Source organism: Cricetulus griseus (assembly GCF_003668045.3).
Source record: "Cricetulus griseus strain 17A/GY chromosome 1 unlocalized genomic scaffold, alternate assembly CriGri-PICRH-1.0 chr1_1, whole genome shotgun sequence".
Lineage (NCBI taxonomy): Eukaryota > Metazoa > Chordata > Mammalia > Rodentia > Cricetidae > Cricetulus > Cricetulus griseus.
Window position 1 is genome coordinate 201,839,984 of NW_023276807.1, and position 23,498 is coordinate 201,863,481.

Sequence of the window (23,498 nt, forward strand, 5' to 3'; positions counted from 1 at the left end):
GCACTACACACTAAGAGCATCTGTTGCCTGGCTTTAGTTGATTCAGCAAATTACCCAGGAGAGGATGATCCATGGTCAAAGAGATGATTCTTGCGGGGCATGCCCATCTGGCAACTGTAGTCCTTAATTTGCAGATTGTTGTGGTACTTGAGGGAATGAGGGCAGTGCATCTTTTTTTCATCTCAGAAAAAAATCCTGAAGCTCTGTGATGATCATGTTGTTGATGATGTGTGGTTCTTGATGCCCAAATGAGCAGATATGATGCTAACAGCACACCAAAGTTGGCTAAGGCAGAAATGGGTGTTTCCTACTGTATTGATTTACAGTTTTTGAGTTGAACTTGACATCTTGGGATCACTAGTAAACCAGCTGTTTGTGCCAGGGAAGATTTCCTACATGGATGTGTGTTTTAGTTCTATCTCTGGTCCCTCTCACAGTGGCAATCTCCATGGTCAAAATCTGAAATCACATGTCCAGGGTACTTCCTCCAGTGTTCTAGCTTCTATTCACATCCTGTGGTGGTCCCAAGGAGTGCTGTCCTTTCCGTAAGCATCTTGTCGATTCTGAGGGCATGTCCTTATCTTTCCCAAAGTCACACAGAGCAGGCATTTTGTACTGCCTAACCGGGAGAGCCTATAGCCTTTTAGAAACACCCAAGCAAAGCCACGAAGTAAACGTTGTCCTGTGCCTCCTTATTAAATTTGGTGAAGTCTAAATGGAAAATATTGAGAAACGGAAGGGGAAAATCAGCCTGGTGGAAATTAGCTGCTCAAAGTGCTCTTGGCTTAATCTTCCAGTAGAGTAGGTACTAGAAGAGTCTTAGTAAATGGACTACCTGAAACTCAAATCCTACTTCTGAGAATAGTAAAAGTAGAAAATACAGTTGTTAACCTCCTGTCATGTTTGTTTCTTGACAACCCCAAGCCCACTTAGCAGGCCAGCTTCACCAATATGAGCTCATTTCCTTCTTTTGACATTTTCCTTAAAGGTTTTAATTTTGATGGTTGAGTCATCTTGACGAAGATGAAAGGGATATTGAATAAAGGAAGATGGAGAGTTCTGGAAGAGTTGGGGAAAATGAAATTTTCTTGGAGCAGATTCTGTTATTCAAAGTTTGTGAAGGAATGATGGCCATCATGTCAGTAAGACAAGCCATGATTTGCACCCCCAAGGACTGGTCCTGTATTCACATATTAAGTCATTAAAGCAAAAGAACCAAGTAGGTTTTGCCTTGGAAAAGCTTAACAGGCAGAGGGGATAAGTCAGATTGCATCAGATAAAATAGTGGAATAATATAGAAGATATGAAAAATTTGGAATCATACCGTATACCAGTCAGACTCCAGAGGTCTGCACAGAGAAGGGGTCAGAGAAGGGGTCAGAGCAGGGGGCCTCTGTGAATCTCACAGTCCAGGAGAGTAAAGAAGAGATCCATCATGGGCATGGCCATTCCCCAGAAAGGCTGGCATGGAAACACTGTGGCCTCAGAGGCTGGCCAGGTAGGTACCACAGGCTCCTGCCCTTCACCTCATCATCTCACCTGTGACCAGAGCAAAATGATGACAGCTTCCTGATAGTCACCATTTATACATGTGGGCCACTATTTTAAGTGTTTTACCTGTTTTTCTCCAGTAAGAGATCAGGTTGCTAAGATGTGGAGAGGTTGGGCAGTGACTGACAGCCAACTGAATTCCAACAGCATGTTTTCTCCACTGATTCCCACAAAAGAAAATGAGGTGAGAGCCATGGGATTAAACTTCAGGTTTTGATTTGTTCTGGTCCTGGGTTCATCAGTGCTATTTCTTAAGGGACCTAAACCCCAGGAGTCTCTGCTTATTTGTGTGGGAAAGACATTTGACACAAGGCAGAGGAATGAAGAGTCTATATTGGTGATCAAAACCACCATTGGGAGGGTGAGGTACATGCAGCCTGCAGCACACCATTGCTCAGAGTGACTGCTCACATACTGTCCAGACATATCTTCTAAGTCCTTTTTAGTCTTGGTGAAGCCACCTGTCCAGTGGAACACATGTGGCAGTGGTCTGTGTCATTTTTGCATTGTTGGTTTCAAGGTGTTGGTGGTTTTCTATTTTTCATGTCTGATAACTAACAATTGGATCTTGAGACTAAAGATGACTTTGGAACCCCTTGTTGAAGATGGAAAATCTTTTGAGGCCCAGGCCCTTGAAAAACTGTGGAGCAGGGCCCCTTCGGACTCTCTCCTTTCCCACACACACCTACATGCAGAGCGGGAACACCTGCTTCAAAATAAACTCACATAATAATTTATTCGAGGAAATATGAACCCTCAGGTGTCTGGGCTCCCTTCTTCCAGTAATTAAAACTGCCTAAGTAAAGAGGAGGATTGCCTTGGACCACCGGAGTTAAAAAGGCCAATGCTAGCTTCTATACTATCAGAAAAATTGGTTGAAAACAAAGGTAAAATGAAAATCATCTGATAAAAGACAAATTTTAGAAATCTCAGAAAAAAAACCCAAAAAACAGGAGTCTTTCTTTCTTTCTCTTTCTTTCCTTCCTTCCTTCCTTTCCTTTCCTTTCCTTTCCTTTCCTTTCCTTTCCTTTCCTTTCCTTTCCTTTCCTTTCCTTTCCTTTCCTTTCCTTTCCTTTCTTTTGGCTCAGAAAATGAGACTTAAATAATCGTTTCTTAGAAAAGCAAGGTCCTATTGGCTGGCAGAGTATTGATGATGGGCAAAATGAACAAAATAGTAACTTCCCTTCCTATAGATCTTTGTAATTTTTTTCTTCAGGCAAACTCTCTCATTAGTCTTGGAACTCACCAGTTTGGGTTAGATTGGCTGGCCACTGGGTCCTGCAGGACTCTTCTGTCACAGCCTCCATCAGCACTGGGGTTACAGATGTAGACTACAGATGTGCCTAGCTTTTCTGTGAGTACTGGGAATCTGAATTCAGATCCTTTTGCCTGTGCAGCCTCATGCCACTATAGTTTCAAAGCCTCTTTCTGTTCATCTGCATTAATACACCTATTCTGCAAGGCAATGCGGCAGCAACAATGATGTCTATGACGTGTATGAGCAAGAGCTATGTCTGGACTCGGTGTTGAAAAGATTCCCCTGTGAATTTTTTTTAGTTATATTAATGTCCCAGAGATTAGCACTATAATTATCATCAGTCTAAAATCAGAAATTGAGGGCTGGAAAGAAATTGAGGGCTCAGTGGTTAATAATGTATTATGTTCTCAATGTTCTTGCAGAGGACCCGAGTCCAGTTCCTAGCACCAACATCAGACAGCCCACACCTTCCTGTAACTCCAGTTTCAGGGCATCCTACACCCTTTTCTGCTCTTGGGGAAATCTGCAGACAGACACATATACACATAATAAAAATTGATGAAAATAGATCTTAAAATGAAAAAATAATGGGAAGACGGGGATCAAGTTAAATGTCACACCTTAGAAAACAGTCAACTCAGGAGCCAATCGTGACACCTATGTTAAGCTGCATTGTCACTGCTCTGTCAGGTGGCTTTTGAGCCTGTGCACAGGACTGTGGCCCCATGAGAAGGAAAACACAGTGGTTCAGCTTATGGACCTGAGCCCCTGGGTCCAGGCTGCCAGCGTTTGTCAAAGTCCTATTTTCTGACCCTGACTTCAGGACTCTTTTAACTTGGAATACCATAAATTAAAGCAAACACCAACTTGGTTATGGGGCAGACAGTCAATATTTTTAGAGTGTTTATAGAAAGGAAGTAATTTTGGCCTGGCAAAAGAGCAAACTGACGGCAGTTTTACATTTCTATTTATAAAAAAAAAAAGAAAAGAAAAAGAAAAACTTACTTGAATTGGGAAAATTCTTATGCCAGAGAACTCGGTAAAATATTCAGGGAGAGCGAACCCCTTTGGCTCTTTAAAAAGCAAATTTTGTAGATCATCTCATGGAGTTTGCGGCTGTCTCTGCCCAGGTTTCAATTCTGGCAAAACTAAATGGGCAAGAAGCATCCTCGTGGTTAGTTTTGTGTTTGATCCTTGCTAGGAGGTTAAGGGCAATCAGTAAGTAACCCATTCCGAGTGCACCTCTGACCTTCTCTCCAGGACTGACCTGCACCAAGGAGCTTGTTTTGTCCTTCCTGGATTCCAGTTCCCTCTCATACTCTGACTAAGTGAACTTGAACTCCATGACTTTGTTTCCCCATCTGTGGGCTTTTGTTTTATGTGATTGAAAGAGAAATAGCAGAAACTCAAACTGACCAAAGTGCTAAGAATGGGACATTGGTATTACATGTCCCTCTCTCCAGGGCTCAGGGACCACCTAGGAAGAAGGGGCTGAGAGACTGTAAGAGGGCCCGATCAAAACAGCATCTTCTGATATTGACTGAACTGATACGCTCATGAACTCAAAGCAGCTGCCCATGATGGCCCAAGATGAAGACAGTCAATGGTCTAGCATGGAGGGGGAGGGGCTCATGAGTCTCCACCAATAACTGAGGGGCTATTGAAAATTGGTGGATACAGGGTGAAGAAGTCATCTTTCTTTAAGGGTGTGGACAGATCCATACCTATGTATCTATGGGTAGCATAGACTGGATAGTTGGGTCATTTAAAAAAGAAAAATAATAAATAGAATGCAAAATTGGAAGGTGCTGGGGGGGGGGAATGGATCCCCTGATCCATTTTAGAGGTAGAGGAATTAGAGGTAGGAGATGGGCAATAGGATAAAAATACATTATATTAAATTCTCAAAGATTTAATAAAACTGTTATATTGGAGGAAGGATAATGGAGAGCAAAGCATAGCCTTTGGTGTGGCTTGAACACAGGCCTTGAGTTAATGTCTCAGAAACTTGCTGTCTTATTCAGCAATGTGGGAGGTAGGGCTTGTGTTAATGGACTCATGCAGTTGTCAAGTATGGTGGGAAATAGCCACTGTCCACTTGAATCAATATAGAATCACCATGGAGGAACACTTTCCTCTGTGTCTGTGAGGGTGTTTCCAGATAGGTTTGCCGGAAGAGGGAAGAGCTGTGCTGAATGCGGGCAGTGATAGGGATGGAACAGGGCCTAGGCCTGAACACAAAGGAGGAAATGAGCAGGGCATCAACAATCATTTCTCTCTGCTTCACCAGGGTGGATGCAGTGCAACAGCTGTCTTGCCTTCCTGTTACCATGACTCCCCGTCCATGCTGGAGTGTACCCTCAATCTGTGAGCCACAAGAAACCCCTCCTTCCTTAGTTGCTTCTTGTTGGACATTTTATCACAGGAAGGGGAATGGCTTCTTAACAAACAGGATGATTTGGCCTGATTTCCTATCTGTGAGTCTTACATGTTCAGTTGCCTTATGGCCCTGTCATGATGTAACACAAAGACCTTTGCCAGATGCCACCACACTCCCCTGAGATTTCCTACCTTGGGAGTTGTGAGTCAGATGTCTGCTTTTATAAATTTCCAAGTCTGTGGGTTTTTTTTTTCAAACAACGTAAAATGGACCAAGACAGCTTTTGAACCGATACGAACACTAAGAGCTCAGTGGAAGTTAGTGAGCGTTATTAATGAGTGTCTGAGTCTGGGGAGAGGGCTCTGTCATGCACAAGCATGAGGACCCAAGCTTGGAGCCCTGGCACACACATAAGAGCCAGCCGCTTCTTAAGAAAAAGGAAGAAAAGCACAAGTGCTGTGGTCTCAGGTTCCATAACTGCCCAGAGGAAGGTGGCTGCAGGCTGTGACAGCCTCTAGGAAGCAGGAGTGCTTCAGGGCCCCGCAGACCTGGAGATGGGAATGGATGAGGTCAACAGACCAAGAATGGCAGTTGTTCCACCAAGAGGAACAGGTGGCTAGAAGCGAGTGATGAGGCTGCGGGTTTCTGTTCAAGAGTTGAGCAAAGGTTAGGTCGTTTGTAGGCCTGGGGAAGCTCCCCCTCCAGGAAAGGGCTGGCAAGAGTTCTGTGGCCAAGAGTCAGCCTGGAGCTTGGCTATTCAGGAATGGGGCTAGATTCAGCAGGTCTCTATGCTTGCACCTCTCCACATCTCTGTTCTGGAAGTACAAGACTTGGATTCTCTTTGGAGTTCCCTTGATGAGTTTAATAGTAGTTTAGGTCCTTTTCCTGGCTCTTTTCACAACTTGACATAATTGTACTGAATTGTAATTCTTGCCCTTTAAAACTATAAATCACCTCTCTACAGAGCATGCAGGTCAGGGAGGGAGAAGCTGCAGCACTACTCCTGTTGCGTGTTTAGGAGGCTGCTGCTGCACTCGGCAGCAATCCATCGGGTCTCCCTGAGGCAGTTAGTCCCTACATGCTAGGAATATTGGCTGGTAGTAGCATTGCTACACCTGTAAGGGCTGTTGTTATTGTAGCATGTGATCTTCCTATCCTACTGACATTGTAGCATGGATCCACCTGTAAGGGCTGTCACTGTAGCATGGGATCTGTTTGTAAAAGGTTGACAGTGTAGGATCCACCTGTAAGGACTTCTATAGACTCAAGCTCTGTTGTTTAATTGGATTGATTTTCCTTCTCACAGGGGCATGTGGCAATGTCTACGGTTATTTTTGCCTGCCACAATGAGGGCATGGTGATGCTGGCATCTGGTGTGTAGACATCAGGGATGCTGCTAAATGCATAGGATGGAATTCTACAGTCAGTCATCCAGTCTAGAATGGCAAAAGTGCCCGGGCTCAGAGATGTTTCTCTAAGGGTACCACTAAATTCAAGATTCCAGTCTTTCTCTTCAGAAAAGCCTGTACTCCCGAGTGGCTTAGGAGTAAGGTAGAAAGTTCTAGCACCTTGTTTTAACTTAGGCCTGCTCATGAGGGCCAGTTAGATCTCTCCATGGGATGAACCTGCCTCTGGAGTGAACTTGCCGCCATTTTACCCCTCTCTGGTCCTGACTTTCCTGTTTCTTAACTGGTAATGCTCCCAAAAATCCACTTCTCCACAAGTCTCCATGTGTGAATTTCTGTCACACAGTCTTCACCTGAGACTGCTTATACTCTGATTGCTGGCACTAAAAGCAACCCATAGAAGCCAACTGAGTGTCACACCCTCTTGTTGCTTGTTAAACCTGAGATTGATCTCATTTACCACTACTATTAATTGTTAAACACAATAATAAAGGAAAGGAAAGATGATACCTAATTCTCTCTAAAATAAAACAAAACAACAACAACAAAAACCCCTTTTTGGGAGAAAGCCTTGAGACATGATCAGGTCCTGTAGTGTGAGGCAAAGAATTAAACAGAAAATAGTACAATATTTGGGGGAGGGAAAAATTTGATGGAAGTCTCAAAAGGAAGGAGAGGGGCCTGGAGAGAAAAACACTCTGGCATTTTAAAAATTAATGAGCATAGCATTAATCAAAAGCACTGACTAAAGAAACAATAGTACTTAGTTAAGGTGTATATGTTCCATAAAGCCAGAGAATAAAACACCACGTAAGAAAAACCAGGAGGGAAACTTCATTTCGAAAGACAGGGAGAGAGAAAGCAGCCGTGAGGGGGGTGGGGCGAGAAGAGCCTCTCCAGGGGTCTGCCTGAGGGATCTTCTGGGAAATCCCAGCTCACCCACAGAGCAATCTCTAGAACTAAGGGGATATCAGAGTTTTTAAAGCTTTAGGGGTGGTGGGAATGTTTTCACCATGTGACTGAATACAACATAGCATGTGTGTCAAAGAGTGTGGTCTACGAGCTAGGTCGTAGTTAGGACCAACATTAGGGGCTATTGTCAGTCCAAGGAGCAGACAGCTTCGGTCCCAGGATGAGAGCTGCAGAGGTGGGGCAGGGAGGTGGGAGTGGGGTGGGGTGGGAGAAAGGGTCTCATCTCTTCTGGTCTCTTCAGAAAGAGGCAAAATGGCTAGTTACTTCCAATGTGTTCTTTCCTGTATTAACACAATGCATATGTTAATGTGACATGCGCATATTTTGTTTAGCTTGGCAGCATGATCATGCCTGACCAATGGGAGGTAAGTGATTCTAATATGAGCAACTCATGGCCTAGCAGGACCATGGACCCAGACACAGCCTCTGCAGCAGCTTGGGTCTGGACAACAAATGACTCCAGGTCGAAACAGGCTACTCAGGCCCTGGTGGCGGCATGCCCCCTGAGCACCAACAAGATCACAGGTTGTGGCCCCGACCCCAGGCTTCTGTATAACCTTTGGTGGCAACATGGATCACAGGCCCCGGCAGTGGTAGGACTGTGGACCCAGATATGGACTTCGGCAGCAGCCTGGGCCTGGAAGACACCATGGCTCTGGGTGGTAAGACAGGGCACTCAGATTGGCATTGCTCCAGCGGCAGTGAGACCCTCAGACACCAACACAGCCCCATGTGGCAGACCAGACCCCAGGAATCCACAGAGCCATGGACATCAAAACAGACCCTGGCTGTAGCAGGGCCACGGACCTAGATGTGGTCCCTAGCTGCTGATGTGACTCTGACATCACCATGGCACTGGATAACAGTACATGTCACTTAGATCTGTGTGGCCCTGGATGCAGTATGCCCTCGGGCATCAACATGTTCTCAGGTGGTCAATAAGACCCCTGGCATTACAGGGTCCTCGGTTACAATAGGAGGTACAGAGGTCGACTCAGACCCTGGCTGCTGTAAGGCCATGGACCTAGGCATGGCCCATGGCAGCAGCCCAGGCCTGGATGACACCATGGTGACAGCATAAGTCACCCAGATCAGCATGGCTCTGGTGGTGTCATGGCTCTTGGACAACTACATAGCCACAGGTGGCAGCTCAGACACTGAGCATCCTTGTGGCCTTTGGTGGCAACAAGGGCCATGGATGACCACACTGACCCTGGCTGTGGTAGAATCAGGGACTCAGACATGGCCCTTGGCAGTAGCCTGGGCCTGCACTTCACCATGGCCCTGGATGGCAAGCAGGCCACCCATATTAGCCTGTTCCTCACCACCTTCGCTCCTTCTGTTCTACCTCTTTCCACAGCACGTGGACCGTTCTGCTGCTTTTTCTCTCCCATTTCTCCACCACATACTTGCTCATCATAATCTGTGGATGTCTTCCCTTTAGTCTGGGTCTGGAGGACTCAGGCTGGTCTGTGGGTGGCTTGCATACCCCTGAGTTGAATCATTCTTTCTCTCTTAATTGCAAAGCTAACAGCTCATTTTTCAAATTCTTAATGAAATAAAAAGACAAGGCTTTCTCAACTGATTTGTGAATAGCCAAGAAATTAAGAAAGAATAAAAAAGAAAGCAGGGTAGAAATGTATCGTGTTTTTCAACAAATACATTTGAAATCTAAAACTCTTCAGAGACATAGATATCTTTACATACAAAGATGCTAGACACTGCAGGTATATTAAGTGACACCATTATTTTGATCAAAGTGTCATTAGTCACTTATGAATACTTATGAGTGGATGACAACAGGGTGAAACTTGTGTAGTCTATTTAAAGATTCTGTCATGTAAGTGTCCGTGCACATTGGTTGAATAATCATATCTCAATGTGTCAAATAAATATGTAATACCAGATTAGGAAGTAATGAGCACCCTCATACTATAAAGAGCTTTTTGCCTCTTCTTAAGTTCCAACAGTTGGGTCAGCATGGGTAGATGGATGCCTGTTCAGGTGAGGTTTGCTCTGGCACTCACTGGAGTAGTGTCTTGTGGACTTTGTCGGGAGGGCTTCACCTCTGGTGGGGTCCAGGATGCCCTAGGCTGTACCCAGCAGGCAGGACATCTATAGGAGTTCAGGTACCAAGACTTGAAGACTTTGGGTTTTATCCTTTGTGTTAAGTCTCTCTCCTTCCTTCCATGTTATTGGGCTTTTTCATGACCTTAGTGGATACTTTTGGCTGCTAGTGACTAATATTTAGTAAATTTGTCTTCTTCTTCCTCTGCCAACTCCTTTCCTTCCTCCTCCCCTTATCCTACCCCCACCCCTGTGTGTGTGTGTGTGTGTGTGTGTGTAGACCAGAGGTCAAATTCTGTGCCATTCGTCAGGTGCTGTCCACCTACATTCTTGAGACAAGCAAGGTTTCACACTGTGCACTGGATCTTACTACCTAAGCTAGGCTGGCCAGCCAGTGAGTTCAAGGGACCCACCTATTTCTGCTTTCCCGATTCAGGGATTACAAGTGTGGTAACATTTTTTTTTTTTTTGTAGGTTCTGGGGATTGAACTCAGGTCCTCAGGCTTGTATGGCTTTACTGAGTAAGTTACCTCTCAGGCTTTTGTTTTCTTTTCTCTTGCAGCCTCGTTCGGTCAATATTTGAATGAGTTCAAGATCATTAGAGAGGGAAACTGACTTAACTTTGAGTGTCACATTAGTTCACAAAACACTCAGTAATTACCCCATGAATATGAGGTTGTTCTCAAGGGCCCCCTCTGCCATTTTCCAGGAATTCAGCCAAAGGAAGGGCAGTACACACTTAGCAGGTACAGTTGGGCACTCTGAAGGACAGGTACAGTGTTGTAGAAAAACATTCCTGTTTCTCAGAGAGGAAATTCCATTTTTGCCACAGAGGAAAAACACCAAAAAGTCTCAGTTGAAAGCTACAAGCAATTTTGTTGGAGGCCCATAAAATATTTTGTGGTTTAGTTGAAGATGGTCTTCTTGGCTCTGCATGTGTTATTGACATCAGAGAAGATTTAGATGTAAGCTTCAGAACTGTTTTCTCAATGGAAATCCTGTGAGGGAAGCAGGGTCAATTAGCCTTCAGTATGTCAAGAATGTGGAATGTTGAATGGAAAAGATATCAGAGCAAGGGAATTCTGCATCTCAAGGGTGAGAAGATCATTTGCCCTGGGATACTGTGATGATTAAATGAAGTAATCTATGCAACACACCTGGCATTTAGCAGATGATCAAGATATGGATTATTGTTCTTCCTGGTGGAGCTGCAAGTTTGAACACATTTATCCTGGGTGGCTTGGGTTTCTGTGGTCATTATTTTAGCATTTAGTTAGCATTTTTGTTTGTTTGTTTGACATGAAAAAGAGCAATGTCTCTTATGGGTGAGACATAAAGAAACATGTCCAATATACAAAAGGAGGCTGAACAATCCTAAAGCTTTGACTTTACTGCTGGAAGCTCTCACTGGGTTATGAGTGACGCTTCAAGAAATTATTTTAAGCACAGACAATATATGCAAACTTGAGTACAACCAGGTATACTACATCCATAAGCTCCCTCCCCCAAGAGGGTTTCTCTGTATAGTCCTGGCTGTCGTGGAATTTACTCTGTAGATCAGGCTGTCCTTAGACTCAGAGATCCACCTGCCTCTGCCGCTGAGTGCTGGGATTAAAGGCATGCATCACCACAGCCCCTCTCTACATTCATAATTTTAAATAAGAAGATCAAGTAAACATAAATCAACTCACATTTTATTTTGAAATTATAAAATTCATAATATTATTTAGTCATTAAAAACTACAAGGACTAAGTTCTATTTATTTACAGGTGGAAAATCTATGAAGTATTGAAGCTTAAGATCAAGATTTAGGACAGTTTTATAGCATGTTGCCATTTCTGTACAATCACAGTGAGAATAGATAATAAGACATTATCTGTACATAAAAAATCAAGAAAACTCACTATATTCATTATTTTCAGTTCCCTCTGGAACTCCATGGGAATTTCTGTTTTTATGGAAATATTTAGGCGTAGTTCAAACTTTAACAATGAGAAAGAATTACTTTTAAAATTATAAAAACAAACTTTTAAAGTGAGTGGAAACATTCAAAAGTTGAATTGAAGCAAATCTTGAGTTGGTAAGGTGGTTAAGCAGACATACTACACGACCCAGCTGTGTGACCCTTGGCATATGCCCCAGCGACTTGCCCCTACTTCATAGATACTTGTTCAGCCATGTTCATAAAAACCTAAATGTCCTTCAGCTGATAAATAGATAATGAAAATGTGGTACATATACACAATGGGATTCTATTCATCTGTAAGGAAAAATGAAATCATGACGTTTGAAAGTAAATGGGTGGAAAAGACTATGCTGAGCAAGGAAACACAGACCCAGAAAGATAAACCCCGTGTTCTCTCTTGCTTGCAATCCCCAGCTTTGAATCTTTAGATGTGAGGATATAATGTGGATAACCCCAGAAACCAGGATGTAAAGAGGAACTATGGAGGATGTAGGGGGTAGTGAGGAGCTCTAGAGAGGGAAGTAGCAGGACAAATGTACTGTGCATAGGGAAATAGGAAAAAATGGGGTCGGGGCAGGGCTTTAACTAAAGACGGGGGGTGGGGGGGAGGAGGTCAGTGCAAAGGGAAAGGGAGAGAGAATGAATAAATAATGCCAAGGTTCAGGGACTGATCTAACTGGGGGTGGGGAGGGAATAAGGAAATGACAGATACTAAAGAAATAAACAGGTAAGGTTGTAAGGGCAGAAGACGGATATGGAGGGATGGGGAGATGAACGTGATGGGGATGCATGATGTGAAATCCACAAAGAAAAATAACTTTTTAAAAAAAAGACATGAACAGACACAAGTGTACAAAGAGCCAGGATTAGGGGGTCTAGGCTCTCTGATGGAGAAGCTGCACCCCTGCCACAAATTCATCATGTTATTATATACACAGTTGAACAGGGAGCTGGGGCTGTTGCATACAGTGAACAAGAAGGTAGGGTTCTTATACACAGCCAAACAAGGAGGCAGGCTTAGCTAATCTCAGCAGGAGGGTCTATACTGAGCAGTTTGCAGGCTGTAAACATCTGGGAGATGGATAACGTTATGGGTGGACATTTTCTGTACAGACTGTTAATATTTGCACTCAGGCCAGAGGAAGGCTCTGCCATCTTGAGCCTCATTCGGGGAGGGCTTTGCCTCTCTCCCATGGAGCTGAGGCCTTGGTCCTTGACATGGCTATGACCATGCCAACAACAAGCTTTCACTCAGGACTTCACTCATTCACTCCACTAAAGATGTTTCAAAAAAAAAAAAAAAAACATAGGGAATCATATTATTTTATGGTTACTTAAAATGAATTATATATACCTCTCTATCTCCATATCTTTACCTACATATCTCCACTTGAGGTGATAATGTTCCCCACAAGAGTCATAGACTTAACAAAATACCTAATACCATGCATAAGAAACTTCCTTTCAAGCTATTGGTCGGAGAAGTCTAAGAGATCCCCCCCCCCCCGCCAAATATTAGACTGTTGTATTTTCTCTTAATTGTCTATCAGAATTTGAAGCTAAATCTCTGTTACTGAAGACAACACACATTTTGGAGACAGAACTTGGGGGAATCTAGCAGAATCCTACTTGGGAGCCTCCTCCTTGAGGACTAGTCTCAGAGTACTGGAAGTTGCTATGGAAATTGCCAAGGGAGAAAAGTAGGGAGAAAATAATCAATAGTCCTACCAGCCACAAAGCCTATGAACCATGACCATGACTATGACCAGAACGGCAAGATATCCCTAAATGTGCAATAGTGGTAGTTACACAGAGGTAACCAACAGTTGTTTATTGGATTTTAGGCCCTCTCAATAGGAAATAATTCACACCTACTGCTATAAACCTAGATAATTACCCATGGCTGGTGAGACGATGGAACCTAGAGGAGAAGCTGCTACTGCCTTTTTCCTAAACCAGGGGATGGTTTCTAAGCCCATTCTACATACTTGTCCATATTCCACAGACAAATGTAGCTCTCACCCCTCATCAGAGAAGCTTCTTTTTGCAGCAGATGGAGACCATCACATTAACACACAACTGGTCAAAATGCAGAGGACAGCTGGGTGAGGCGCCGGCCCCCTTATATTCAAGGCTCAGGAATATTATAGAAGATGAGGTGGAAATACTGTAAGAGCCATTGGACCAGGATGTCTGCTGCAAGATTATATTCTCTATATTGACAGGGAACCTGTACCCATGGAGTCTCAACAGCATGGCTTTCTAAACAAGACTGGAACAATGACACGGCCAATTGACATGACAACATGGACCTGGGGAAATCTCAATCTCATTCTGTCTGATGAAGAGCTACAGGTAATTAATGAACACCCAGAGAGGGAGAACCAGTCTTCCCCAGGGATGAAGCACCTCATTGGTTATCCAATACTGAAGATGTACAATAATAAATGAACTCAGTAGGTTTATTTATATGTGTTGAATTTGAGGGGGGGGGAAGTCAGATACATGGCAGGTTAGAGGGCAGAGAGAGGGGGCAATGAATGATGTAAATATATTATTCATATATGAAATTCTCAAATAAATTTTAAAGGGTGATTAAGTACAAGTAGGATACTTTCTTGCAGACTTAACAAGTGAGGCAGGGGTAATACCCTTGTTTTATATCTCCCACAGTTTGGTTACCTTGTTAATAGTCCTCCCAGGCCTGTTTCAGTTTGTTGCTTCTAGAACACAGGTGTTCCTTTCCATACATGATTTCACTTTAGGTTGCTCATCTCTATAGAAGCACTGTCAAGTTAGTTCTCACAGCCTTTGTCTCAAATGGCTCCACTCAGCCTCAGGGCATTCTTCTTGGGGCTGGTTCTGAGCCATCTTTGAAAGGTTATAAAGACCTGTTTGCTTCTCATGCAATGGCCACTGCTATCCTTTCTACAGTGGGCCCCAGAGCTCAGGGAAGTGTTGTATTAACTTTAGTGTGGACAAATATTACTTGCAGGATGGCTTAAATGCAGAGCACTATCTCCCAGGATTCTACTTTAGTGGGAATGGGAAGGGGCCAGGAATCTGCATTTTAATCAGGCATCTTGGAGGATTCTGTTCTACCCCAGGGGTCCTTCTGGGATGCTTCAGTCACTGAAGTCAGACAGGGCTCCAGGAGCCATTTAGTGCCAATCAAAGCTCTCTACTTTCATCTGCTTTATAATTAGGCATTCAGTGAGCTGGAGGGATGGCTCATCCGTTAAAGGATAGCCTCACAACCAAAAATATAATTAGGCATTTGGTAAAAATTTTAGTTGAGGAATTTGGCCGATCGACATTTACAGATCCAATTCTACCAAGTACTCAGGCTCATAACATGATTTGAAAGACTGTCTTCATCTCGTGATTCAAAAAATAAACAAGAAAGCAAAAAATGCTCCCCCAGGCCCTTCTTGCTGTGGTATGGCTGTCTTTTGTTACATTAGAAAATATATATAGAAATCCTTTTATGTGTTTTATAGATAAGTTAATTATATCTAATACATATTTTAATTACCTTAATTCTTATCTTACTCACGTTACCAATATTTTGGTATATTTATTGAATGATCTGTTTTCATAGGTTGGAAGATAGTGAGGTCTGTTACATAAGTGCATGTCTGTCAGAGTCTGTTTCTGGGTGTCACTCCATTGGGATAGTTGCTAGTCTATTGTTATTCCTTTTTAATTCTATGTCTATATCAAAGCTCATTATCTGAAAGATTGTCTTTCTTTACTCTGAATATTTTTTCATATGTTGAATCCTTTTTGCTTGGTTCTGGAACACTCTTTGCAAATTTAGGAGTCAATCTGATTAAGGCAGAGATGATGACAAACTTGCCATTCTGTATCTAGTGTGCACCCCAGGAACAGAGCATGGTTGTCAGCATCCCCTCCATGGAGCCTTTTCATTTTCTCTCTGTAGAGTCACTCATTCCTGGTCAAGGTTATGGTAGGCAAGTGCCACAGAAATTCGGTACAGCTGCATGTAGGCTTTGAAGTATGGGTAGGCAGCTTTATCCCACGTATCCCTGCTGCTCTTCTGTAAAATGACATTAATAGCTCAGCTGGGTGGTAGTGGCACACACCTTTAATCCCAGCACTTGTCAGGCAGAGGCAGACGGAGCTCTATAAATTCGAGGCCAGCCTGGTCTGCAGAGTGAGTTCTGGGACAGTCAGGGCTATACAGAGAAACCCTGGGTAAAAGAATGTGTACAGTCATTATGTAATAGGTGCATCCAGTAGCTGAGACAGACTTCTAGAGCCCTGACAATTTGTTGGCACAGCCAAAGCAGAAGAGCCCCTGCTCAGAGTGTACTGGAAACAAAATTGTCAACATTTCACCCGACAGAGGCCATGTGTGACCAGGACAGGATCTATTTAGCTCAGAGACTGTGGTTGTGCAGTCAGATAACTGGTCTGTGGCGCTATGGGCTTCTAAGAATCCACCACAGTGGAAGCAGGAGCCTTTCCTCAGGCTCTAGTCAGAACCCATCTCCTTTTACTTTAGCTTTCACTCCTTCCTGTAGGTCAGTGATTAATATCCTACACTAAAGTGTAGTCTTTGTATTGGAGTTTTAACTCAATGCATTTTTGAACCCATCACCAGTGAGTGCTGTCTCATTTGCCTTTGTGTACAGGTTTTTTGGCCAAATTCTAGCACACGTTTGAGTTCAACAAATGCCTGACCAGTGCACAGTGTGGGTCAGTGTCTTTTAAAGAGACACAGTCTACTTAGAACTGAAAAACCATATGATGTCTGTCCCTCCCACTTTACAAGAAAGAGTTGGCATCTTGCCAATGATTCTCAACACTGGTTGCATATTATAACCATCTGCAGAGCCTTATATACCTCTTCAATGGCCAGGGTCACAGCAGCACCACTATTCCCACCATCCAGTCCTACCATGTGGCTTCCCTGGATCGATTGGGCCACATCTGTGACAGCAGGGACCTCGAAAGCAGGCAGAAGCAAACACAAACTCTACAGTCTTCAGAGATCATCTTAGCATCCCGGTAGGAAGCAAATATTCATATGCACTTTAACTCCCTGAGAGAACTGAATTCCATAACTGGCTCCATTGTGGCTTCTTGTTGGGGCTTACAAAAACTTTAAACCAAAAGCTTCTTTCTCACTACTGTGACCAGCTCTAACCATACCTCCATTTCTCAGTCCCCTTCATAGAAACACATCTCAAATAAGATGTCTGTGCTTTCATCTTTTCAGCTCATGGTGCTGGCAAAACTGGGTATGCATGTGTAGAAGAGTGAAATTAGATCCATGCCCCTCAGCCTTCACACAATTAATTCAAACCAGCTCGAAGACCTTAATTTAAAACTGGAGACACCGAAACTGCTAAAGGAAAACACACGGAAACACTTGACATAGGTATAGACAACAGATTTTTGAATAGAACTCCAACAGTGCTGGAAACAGCCCCAAGACCTGACAATGGAGTTATATGAAATTAAAAGCCTTGCACAGCAGAAGAAGCTGTAAACAGAATAAACAGGACAGAACACAGGGAGGGAGAAAACTTCTACCAGCAATGTTTCAGACAGGGGCTTAGTGTCTAGACTACATAAAGAACTACAAAAATTAAACACCTCACCTCCCTAAACAAAAAACAATGCTGCCAATCAATAAATGGGTCAATGACCTGAGCAGGTAGTTCACAAAAGAAAGAGACAACGTCAAGTTTTAATGTTTATAAAGGGTTCAGCATCCTTAGCCATCAGAGAGATGAAAGCTAGACCTACTTCAAGATTCATTTCTCACCTTTTAAAGAGAAACGCACAGTGAGGATGGCTGCTACCGGGAAAGAAAGGACAATGGTGATGAAGATATGGGGGAAAGGAAAATGTATAAAATGGGATTTTATTCAGTCCCAAGTAAAAGTTAATTTACAAAATTTGCAGGTAAAGGGATAGAACTGAAAAACTGAAATGAGTCTTTCTTTCTCTGTCCTGCTAACTCCCAAATAATGGCACAGAGAAGCTTATTAATTATGAAAGCCTGGCATTAGCTTAGGCTTGTTTCTAGCTAGCTCTTATAACTTAAATTAAGGCATTTCTATTAATCTATATGCTGCCATGTGACTCATGGCTTTTACCCCTCCTACTGTATGTCTGGCTTCCTCTGTGTCTAGCTTGAGACCCTGTCTTCTTCCTCTCTGAGTCTTCTCTGATCCCAGAAGTTCTGCTTAACCTCTTCCTGCCTAGCTATTGGCCAGTGACACATCTTCACACAGTGTCAAGGAATATTTTACAACAGAAAACACTATATTAAACACTATAATTCTGGCTCAGAAAGACAAAAGCTATTTTTTTCTAATATGGGAATCATAGCCCCTAACTTTCAAATATGTATAGCCAGGTAGAAGTGAATATGGGTAAAGCCAAAATACTTCAAGGAGTCTATGAGAATGGACAAGAAAAAGGCTTTAAAATGGGTGTGGGGGAGATAATAGGACAAAATGGAAAGGGGTGACTGGAACTGAAGGGTACGAAGGCCAAAGTGGAGCAAGGTGGTGAGGGAAAGAAAGTATGTGTGAAAATCCCACTGGCAACCTGTTACTCTGTAAGCAGACTTGAAGGAAATTTGAAGAGGCAAATGATCCTTGTCCATTCTTTGTCCACTGATTCCCTTTACCCTGGGTTCTGTCCTCATATGAGTCACAGACAGTAGCTACAGCATCACCAAAGGCCATTGCAACAGAATTCAGAAAGCTTTAACTTTCTTCATTCATCTCTCTTACAGTTTTCATTTGTTTTGAAGCTGGCTTAACGCAGGCCTCCCCCCTTTAACTCCCGTCTGCCCCCTTAAACTTATGTTGGCGCCCTTAAACTCAAGACTTCCCCTTAAACTCAGATCTGAAATTTATTGTCAATGTGGCAGAGATAGCCATTTGGGCAAGAGACTGCCCTTGCCTCAATTGCTGATGGTTGTTGTGCAAATTGGGCAAGCAGGACATAAAAGCAAGGACTGACAAAATTTGCCAAGACAAGGTAGGACAATCCTTCAAAATTCCTGCTTCACAGAAAAATCTGTCAGAAGTTGTAGGCTTGTAGGCTGAAGATGGATGCCCCAATTTTGCAGAGGAACTTTGGGTGACTGTCCAGGCAGCCAGCTGTTTCTGTCATTTCTGTAGCTTTGGAACTTTCTTGCTCTGTGCTTTCTGTTTACTGAGGTAATATTATATCCTTCTTGGGTCTCTGATGGGCTTGAAGAATGGACGGTTATGGTTTTACAGTTTTCCTTTCTACCAAATTTAGAAAAGAGACTTATATAAGAGATGTAAATTATAGAAGAGAGAAATGTAAAATTTATAAGGTTGAGAAACATAAAAGCTTAAGTTGTTTAAGAAAATGTTTTAATGTCTAAAAAGATATTTTTAGATGTTAATACAAGTTACGATAAAATGGTTTAGGCATAAAACTTTAGATTCATCAAGATAGGATAGTTAATAGAGTATTTTCTCTAAATATGATAAATGCAAATGAATTGGCTATTGTGAATGTAATTCTTACCTGATAATTATTTGTATTGTATACAGTTTTACTATGTTAGAGTTGAAACCTTTCCTTTTTATTTAGACAAAAGGGGGAAATGTTGTGGGATAATCCTTTTGTACACTGTGAAGATATGCCTTTTTCAAGGCACCTTCTAATTGGTTTAATAAAGAGTTGAATGGACAATAGCTAGACAGGAGATGATAGGCAGGATTTCTGGAGAGAGAGGAAGAGGAGAAGGAATCTAGGTGTGCAAATTTCAGCAATTCAGACACGCAGTACTGAGAAGAGATAACTGAACCATGTGGCAGAACATAAGTTTAAAAGTATGGGTTAATTAAGTTATAAGAGCTATTTGGAAACAAGTCTAAGCTAAAGGCCAAGATTTCATTATTAATAATAAGTCTCTGTGTTGTTATTTGGGACCTGGTGATTCAAAGATAGTCTGACAAGAAAGCTTGCTAGACGGGTCTGTCCCCCCTTCAATTCAAGGTTTCCCTTTAACTCTAGGGCTGTCCCTTTATATTTTTCTTTGTTGCTTTCTGCTATCGTTCCCCTCCTCTGAGTATTAAGTGTTGGAGGTCTTTGGAGTGCTATTCTTGGTCTTGATCCTGTGAACTTTTGTGAAAAATTGAAGTTAAACACCTAAGTAGTTCACAACTACTCTTGTGCAAATTTTCAAACTGAAATTGAATTTTTTTCCAAGTGAGAAGACCTATCAGTAGCCACTATGCTGAACATTGAATGGCAGGAAGATGTGTTACAGACATGGTGGTCTTTTTTTTTTTTTTATAGACTGCACCTAAAACTCCAATATAAAACAGTAGTATGTGAATTCATGTATGAAAAAGTCGTTTCCATCATAACTGGTGGCCGACTCACAAATAATGTCAAGTTTGACAAACTTTTCACGATGTCAAATATGGTAACAAAGGGGCTGCATAGGTGGCTCAGTGCCAGGGATCCATTGCTATTCTTGCAGAGGATTTGAGTTCTACTCTCAAGTCAGATGGCTCACAACCTGTAACTCCAGCTTCAAGGGCTCTGACACCCTCTTCTGGACTCTGGAGGCACCAAGGCGCTCGACACACACACTCACACGCACGCACGCACGCACGCACTCACGCACGCACGCACGCACGCACACACGTATATGCACTCATGCACAGGACAAGTCTCACTTACTCAGTACCTGTGGCTCCTCCCAGCACTTCTAACCCCACCTTAATCCTATCCAACCCAGGGGCTTGGCTTCACTTCCTTTCTGCCAGCTTCTCCTTCCTATATGACCCCAGCCATTTGGCTATGCACCCTGTTGATCTCTAGGCTGGCTCTGCAATTCTTGGTCCTCCAGGCTCCTCTTTTGGTCCATGTGCCCTCTTTTCTTGGCCTTTTGGTCTGGCTCTTCTCTTGCCCAACTCTCTCTTCTCTTTCTCTCTTGCTCTTCCCTCCCCTCTGTCTCCTCTCATGACCTAGTTCAGTCTGCTGGCCATGTTCAGTCTGGGCCCTTCCAGATGCCTCTGGCTGTTCTCTACCTCCTATCTATAATAAAACCTTTTCCTCAACCATACCCCGGAGCAGTTGTGTCCTCATTTCTCATTCGAAAGTATTATAATTAAAATTAAATTAAAATTTTAAATTAAATTTAAAATAAAGATTACGATGGAAAAAGGTAATTATTTCTACTATGCACGAGTATGTAGTGATGTATTTCCTGAGCTGTGATTTTAGTAGTGTTTTCCAGGCTGCAACCCAGCACAAAGCGAGTTTCCACACTTTGAAATCCATCTAAGTGTGCAGCTAGCTAACCTTCAATTGCAAACACATAATCTGTAAAACAATGACATGCCAAAATCCAAACAGCACTGAACAACGCAACAGGATTCCATCATTCCTCCAGGTGCTGACTGTATAGGAGAGAGGTTGTGGATTTGCATAGGGCATGGACTCCCCAAATGCTTCTATGCTGGGGCTCAGTCCCAGTGGAAACTTTGGATGGTTGGTTGCAGATTGAGGTCATGTGCAATAAGTCACTGGTGGTGGCTCCTTAGGGTGTCCTCTGCCTATCCCTTTCTTTCTGCTTCCTGTGTGACACAGGTAAAGACACTCTCCATCATGCGATCCTGCTTGCTGTGACATTTTCCCCTAGTGCTTGGGGCCAAACTACATGGGCTGACCCTTTTGAGGTCACGGGCCAGCACTCTTCTGAGGTGTTCAGTCCTCATGATTTAAATCGAATTTACCCACTGTCTTTGGGAAAGGGATTTCCAGAGACAAACTATTCAAGCTCTTACTACATTTCTGTGCTAACTGATGATTATTTCAATTAAGTTTGAAGAGGAATACTAATTTTGAAACTTAATGAAGCAAAAATCTATCCCTCCCCCAATTAATTCCATTTTTCTTATTGGCATATTTATATTGTAAAAATTATCCTAAATTTTTGCTAGGTTTTGAATTTCGTCAATAAACAGTTGTGGAACATTTTTTTTCTGCAATAGATATATCCATGTAGCATCCCGGACAGTGCTATTTGACCTGAGGTGCCTAAGGTATTTGTTATCTGGTACTGTAAAGTGAGGTTTGCTGACCCCTTGATGACGCCATCGTAATTTCTTCCATGTACAGATCAGTTCCCAGGCTATGTGTTATCAGGCTTCTGACCACTTCTTCAACTGCCCCGGCCTCTTTTCTCTTTCTTAAATACATTACAAGCTTTTACCCCCAAGGGGCTCTGTACTTGCTGCATCTCATTCCCAGAACACTTTAAAAGTTCATTGTCATCCTTGAGGTCTCATCTGATATCTCTATGTAGTGTGTTAAACAACCCCCACTTATTCTCAATCACAAGCATGCCTTCCTCATTTCCTTTATGGCTGTCTGTTTTAGTTATTTTTCTCAGTGCTGTGATACAATACCCGAAGAAAGTCAATTTAAAGAAAAGGCATTTTTTGGTTCACAGTTCAAAGTATGAGTTACTTTTCTGCTGCAGTGGTAAAACTCCATGGCCAAGGTGACTTATAGAAAGAAGGCATTATTTGGCTTAGGGCTACATCATGGCAGAATGGAGGCATGGTGTCTGTAGCAAGAAGGGCTGCAAGTGTGAAGCAGGGAAAAGCAACTTAATACAGGTGGATTGATTTTAGCTCATGGTTTCAGAAGGGTCAGCCCATGTAGCTTGGCAGGAACACGTGACAGAGAGTGTGTTTCCCTGTTTCACACAGGAAACAGAGAGAAAGCGATAGGCAGAGGGCAGGAAGAAGACACCTTAAAGAACCACCCTCAGGGATATACTTCCTCCAACAAGGTAACATCTCCTAAGCTTCCCCAAACAGTGTCACCAACAGGGGACCAAGTGTTCAAATGCCAGAGCTTGTGGGGAACATTCTTATTCAAACCATCAAATCCACCATCATGGAAAAAGCACAGTGGGAGGAAGGTGAGGGTGCTGGCCACATTGTATCTGTAGTCAGGAGTGAGGAATGCAAGTGGTCAGCTTGTTGTTTTGTCATTGTTAGTCAGTCTGTGACCCAGCCCCTGGAATGGAGCTGCTCACAGTTAGTGTAGGTGCTCCCACCTCAGTTAACCTAATCTACATAATCCCTCTCAAGCAGACCTGGGGACTTGTCTCCTAGATTGTTCTAGATCCTGTTAAAATGTCAGTCAGCGTCAACATTGTGTATATGTTTTATTAGGTCATTGTCTTCTCTTCTAGAATGGGAGTTTCAGAATCTTGTGCTTTGTTCATCAGTGACTAGAATGTGGTAGATGCTCAGTGGTTATTTCTGCAGTCAAGGAATGGAGGCTAGACATCCTATGGCTGAGTGCCTACAGAGCATTCCTCTGAGTCTTCCAACTGGACTACTCTCTGGTAATATCCTCCATGCTTTTTAGTGTACCACAATCTAGCTGGTAAGCACAGCAAAAAACTCTTCTCATGTTTCACCGATTGTGAGATGGACAGACACTTATCAACGTAGTTAATCTACCATCTACCAACTTCAGGTTGCAAATTTCTCATTCTTGTTTGTTCTTCAATGCAAAACAAGTCAGAATTAACATTTTACTCATGAATCAGTACCGACCTTCATTTTAGCAACATTGGTACTGACTACCTAAGAATTTGCTAGAAATTCAGAATCTTGGATTCTGCCCAAGAGACCTAATCCCTGACCCAAGGTGAATCATGTGTCATACCCAGGCCTGGATGCTGGCAGATTTGGAGAGCTGGAAGGTGGTCTAGCTGGTGTGCTGCCATCATCATCTTTGAGGGCCCCATGGCCTCTCTGCCCCGGAGGAGCACAGCTGGATCCTAATGGAAATGACTCTGTTTCTGCTCCTGTTATCCAGGCCATGGCCACACTTGC